Source organism: Delphinus delphis, chromosome 2 (genome assembly GCF_949987515.2).
Source record: "Delphinus delphis chromosome 2, mDelDel1.2, whole genome shotgun sequence".
In the NCBI taxonomy this organism is placed as follows: Eukaryota; Metazoa; Chordata; class Mammalia; order Artiodactyla; family Delphinidae; genus Delphinus; species Delphinus delphis.
This window is the reverse complement of record NC_082684.1, coordinates 10,369,767-10,375,646: the sequence shown is the minus strand read 5'-3', so window position 1 is coordinate 10,375,646 and position 5,880 is coordinate 10,369,767.

The following is a 5,880-nucleotide window of genomic DNA, read 5'->3' as shown; positions in this document are numbered from 1 at the left end:
ATAAACCCATTTGTTGTATCCGCCCCCCATAAATAAGCGTTGGAATGTGGATTGGAGGGTGGGTTGCTCAAGTGCTAGACGGGGCTCACATTGACTTCTGGATCCAGGTGGCAGGGCTAAGGCTGCCCCTTCCCTTCTCTTCTCCGGGTCCTGCCCATGTGTATCCTGCAAGTCAGCTTTGTCATATACAGACCTTCTGAGAGACATCGCCCCTTTTGTGAAGTTTTGGAGGAACTGGGGGGAGAGAGAACAGGAGGCAACGGAGTGTCTCTCTGTATACATTTGAGCCTTCAGAGCAAACTGAGATTCTCTTTGTAAAGATGGTGCTGGGGAGAAACGTAATTAAGAAAAAAGACTGGCTGAGAGAGAGACAGCAGGAGGTATTTTATTTACATTTTTTATTCATTCCAACACATCAGCTTGTGGTCAGCAAACCGGAAAGAAAGGACATATTTCATGACATGAAGAAGGCACCAAGCGGGTGTTTTTGTTTTTTTTTCTAAACGGTCTACACTCCTGCCTAACCTTTCTGTCCATTTTGAAATGAATGAGGATAATTTGTTTTTCCTTTGCTGTACTTTTCAAGTTATTGGAAAAACAATTGATTTGCTAATAAAATAGTTCTGAAGCTTTTAGCTGATTAACTTTGAGAAACTTACCCCCCAAAATGTATTCGTGATCAAAGTTAGCTAGGCAAGATCTGTATGTTGGGTAAAAGAGGGACGCTTAAGACTTAAAAGATAATTTGGGAAATTGAGGGGGCTTTTTTTTTTTTTGGAAGGAAACAATATTGTAAAATAAACTGAAAATTATAAAAAAAAGATAGCCATGCCTGGATGGCCACGTTACGTGTATAAAGCTATGGATCTAGAAAGGTTAGTATCGGTAAAGATATGTGTAATGTGGAACTTTGTTATTGTTTTCATCTTTTTTAAGAGGACTCGATAAAATGGTCATTTGCTGGTACGTCATCTTAAGATCTGGATTGAAATTTATATTAGATAGCATTGCTGATTCTTTTTAAACATTGGAGTAAGGAAACTAACAAGCACATTCCCAGATGTGTCTTGTTCTTCAAAGTAGTCACCGGAGGAGACTCCAACATCTCTGTCTGTCCGTGGTTTTGAATAGTTCTCTGAACTTCTAGAAGGGCACTTACTTGGGCCCATTAATTCCCGTCTGCTTTTTAAAGAAGCAGCTAGACTCCCTTGCCCACTGGTTAGATGCAGAAATCAAGGCTTCCTTAGACTGAACAGTCAGGTAGAGTCATGGGAAATGGAGACAAACAAACAAAGCCATTTTCAGAGGTCACTGGTCATGTCACCTGCTCAGTCCCACCATCCGAAGGATCTGATGCTGTGACCCAACTATAGCCTGGCCTTGCATGGGCAGAGGAGGCTGAGCCCTTACCAGCCTGTCTGGATAATTCGGTGCTTCTCTGCTTGCCTGTGATGGGAAAAAGGAGGAGAATTCTCAGGAAGAGCCTCAGCTTTCAGTCTGACTTGTGTTGGGGCTTTCATTGTCTTTTCTTTAGCCAGGAGATGAGGAATTTGGGAACCTACCACCTTCCTCACTTTCTCACATTGGCATCCCCTCCTCCCTCAACCCCTTGCTCCTTCATTTTTGTACACTGATCATTTCTGGGCCAGTCAATTCCAAAGCCGCTCCCTGGTCAGCTCCTTTCTGGAGTTGGTGTGTGTTTTCTTGTTTGGGGTATCTACCTGCAGTCAGGGACAAAAACTGAAAGATGCTTGATCCACGATGAGAATTTGGTTTCACTTAGCAGTAAAATTCTTTCTGCAGACCAGAAGGTCTTGGTTTTAAAATCACAAGAGTCTATCTCCCATGTCATTGGGTTGGTGTAATTTATGTATTATGTGGGGAAAGTATGTTGGTAGTAATGATAGCTTGGGGAATTCAGTGTACGAGCCAAATGTAGGACAGTTGAGCTGAAAAGACCCCTCTTGTCTACATGATACCTCGCAGGATTTTTTTTTTAAATAGGTCCCCAAAGAACATTTCATTCCCCTCTCAGAAGGTTTGTAGATAGAGTCATTTTTGGTTCTGCCGGGTAGGTCAACACAATATTTGCAAATGAAATGGTGATGGCAAGACACATTCGTGCCCAACTAATGACAATACTTGCTCTGAAACTCTAGAATTCTGGAATTATTTGGATCTTAAAGTGTCTCCAGTTGACTTTGAGACAGCAGCATAAGTTTTTGATAATGCTATCCACATTCTGATTTAAGCCGTGGCCATTCTTTCCTTCTCTTTTTTTTTTTTCCTAAAACCCTCAGAAAGTAGCTTTTTCCAAGTTAAACTGCGTTGATCCAGTGAATGTTTGACTTCAAATAATTTTTAAAATAACTTGTTCACCGTTCAAGTCCTTCAGTAAAGGAGGAGCAGAGGAGTAAAGTTGCTTTGAAAAGCAACTCTGCTTGGCAAAGGAATTCCAGCACTTCTGACAAAAGATGGATATTGAATACGTGTGGCGAATGCCCCCGCTCCATATTTCAGGGAAGTTCTTTATTGAATACTTCTCGCTCACAAAGCTGGAGTCGCTGTGAAATCTCACTCCTCGGATCTCTGTCGGGGCTGAACTAGCCTCCCAACCTAGTAACAAATTGCCTTTATATGGGTTCATGTTCTAACTGAGAGCAAACATCTGCATCCCAGGGCATCAGGCCATAGAACCTGGTATGAGGGCTAGCCATGACCATGCTAATCTGGTTGTTCCAGAAAATGGAGCAAATGGACCTGGCACAAAATTCTGAAAGTCCTGCCCAAAAGGAAGGGTGAAGGAGGGGGCCGTCTCCGTGTGCTCAGTGGATGGCCACTGCCCTCCTGGGAGGTGGGCCCTGTTACTGTCTCCTGTTACAGGTAGGACACCAAGGTCAGATCAGGTCCTTTAGTCTGCGCAAGTCTTCCAGCTGAGGTCTGGATTTGAACTCAGCTCTGTTTAGCTCCAAAGCTATCTTCTTGGTCTCATATTATGCCAGTAAAACAAGTGAAATGCCCAGCTCCTTGGCCTAGCATGCAAGACCTTTTGCTCCTCGGCACCAAGTACTTTTCCTGCCTTTCTTCCCACTGTTGTGTGTCAGGACTCCAGCCGTGTGGAAGGCTCCTGCTCTGTGCCCCTCTGTCTCTGTGCCTTTGCGGGCTCTGTTCTGTCTTCCTACATGGCCTTCCCCTGCTGGCTCTGCACATCCACACTGGCTTCCCTGTCTGGCCGCGTGGATGTGGCCTCTGCCACTCTGAAGACCTTGGGGTCATCGCTGGGGCTTTTCTGTACTCCAGCACAAGTCCCTCTGGAGTCGGAGGTGTCCGACCTGGGACCACACAGGCAGAATCAGCATCAATTCAGCTCTGTATCTCCCACCAGCTGACCCCGGGCCTTGGTGCAGTGAGCGTGCTAAATAGCTCCTTGTTTAAGAATACGGCTTCACCCTTGCCACCTCCCACCAGCCCCCCCTCCTGCTTTTAGATCTCTCCAAATTCCAGGCCAAAGACCATTAGCAGGAGAGTGTTAATTAACCACAGTGGGTGCTCTCCTGAAATAGATAAAAAGAAGAGGAGGGAGAGGGTCTGTCCATCTGTCGGCTGAGCAGTTCCCCAGAAGCCGGCTGCGGTCATCACGCAGCCGGCATGTGCCTAGAAGTGGTCAGCCTGCAGGTCACACCTGTGTCCCTTCGGCCACACCTGTATACACTGGCAGGCCGACGGTCACCTTTGAACCTGAGGATGGACACATCCAAGTGGAGTGTCCTTTAGTCATCTGGGTGGGTCCTGAATGAAGAGAGCATGAAGACTCCCCAGGCCAGCCTGGGTTATGTCCCCATCGGAGCCGTCCTTTTCCTGTCTGTGAAATGGGGGGATAATCAGGAAACAAACTGCAGTTCCCTCTCAGCTCAGACACCTGCCACGATCCAACATTAATATGAGTTCTGGCTGCGTTCAGGGAAGACGCATCTCAGTTTCCCAGTGGTACAGCCTGGAAGGGGCCACATAGGATGTGGGAGCAGAGCTGCCCAGACACAACTGACCCCCCAAAATGTTTCCTCCTGGCCTTGAGTAGTTGAAAAAGGCTGCCTCTTGACACCTCAGCAGTGACATATCGTTGGGAGATCCTCAACCACTTTTTTTTTTTTTTTTTTTTTTTGCGGTACGCGGACCTCTCACCGCTGTGGCCTCTCCCGCTGCGGAGCACTGGCTCCGGACGCACAGGCCCAGCGGCCACGGCTCACGGGCCCAGCCAATCTGCGGCACGTGGGATCCTCCCGGACTGGGGCACAAACCCACGTCCCCGGCATCGGCGGGCGGACTCCAAACCACTGCACCACCAGGGAAGCCCCTCAACCACTTTTGAGGGTCCTATTTTAAGACCATGGTTCCCACTCCCTGCCCCTCCACATTGACAAAGAAAGTCAAGGAAAGATCATCGCTTGGTCCAGCAAAAAGAATGATTCCAATGGTGGAACTCTGACACTGGCAGTTCATCTAGTGAGAGAACAGCATTGAGGACTTCCCTGGTGGCGCAGTAGTTAAGAATCCGCCTGCCAGAGCAGGGGACACGGGTTCAAGCCCTGGTCTGGGAAGATCCCACATGCCACGGAGCGACTAAGCCTGTGCGCCACGACTACTGAGCCTGCGCTCTAGAACCCGTGTGCCACAGCTACTGAGCCCGCGTGCCACAACTACTGAAGCCCGCGCGCTCTAGAGCCCGTGCTCCGCAACAAGAGAAGCCATGGCAGTGAGAAGCCCGTGCACCGCAACGAAGAGTAGCCCCCGCTCGCTGCAACTAGAGAAAGCCCGCGTACGGCCAAAATTAAAAAAAAAAAAAAAAGGATAGCATTGAACACTGGCAGAGCTCAACCATCTCTGTCTGATTCCAGAGCTTCTAATCCCCACGGTGGTGGCCGGGGAGAGGATTCTGAGCTGCCAGCTCCATGGGTGGCGTGGCAGCTACAAGTCCAGTCTCTGTTGTTAGGCTGACTCCCAGCTCTTGTGCCTACGAGCCGTGTGAACTGGAGAAGTCCTATAATCTCTCTGCGTCTCAGGCTTCAACTCTGTAAAATGGGGATGATCTGACCCCCTTCTCGGGGCTTGTGAGCACTCATCAAACAGCTGTAGGAATGTTTGCAGGCTTAAAGGCCTTAGCACATTAAGGGATTTTCACCATTAAGGCCCCCAGCTCTCCCACAGGAAAAATTAAGGAAGTTATTCATCAAGGGACAGAGAAGCCTAAATATCTGGGGCAGTTTAGACAGTGAGGCCTGGCCTTTGCTCCCTGCATAACAAAAGGCTCAAATCCTATCCTGGGGGAATTTCCAAGGAAAATGATACTTCAGTTAGGAATCACAATTCTCCACTTCTTCATTTGATTCTCAGATTAAAGCAATGGGGGATGGGGAGAAGGGGGTACCACAGGGTAGGGACTAGTAACTCAGCTTTCCTGATGAGGAAACTGAGGGCTAAAGAAGTCCAATTACTTGCCGGCTGGGCCTTCTGGTAGCCCTGGGGCTCCTGTCTAGCAGGCCTCCGAGAGTGCAGCCTGGCCTTTGGCTCCTTCAAGGAACAGCCACTCCAACTATTCTTGGGTCAAAATCAAGGTGACTTCCAGTGGTGATGCATCTGAAAAGCTGCAGGACCACTTGCTGGGAGGGTGAGGTCCTCCTGCAAAGCTGTGCACACCTACCTGCCCAGGTGGAGGTCACCCTTAGCCTATCTCTGCCTCCCAAAAAAGCATGGGGAAACTGCCAGTTTTTAGGTCAGAGTTCAACTGTAATCCACACCTCATCTCTCCTCCCCACCCCCCACACCTACTGACAGGTTTAAGGACTCTGCCCCAAACCTGTTTTAGTGAAGCATTTATTATTC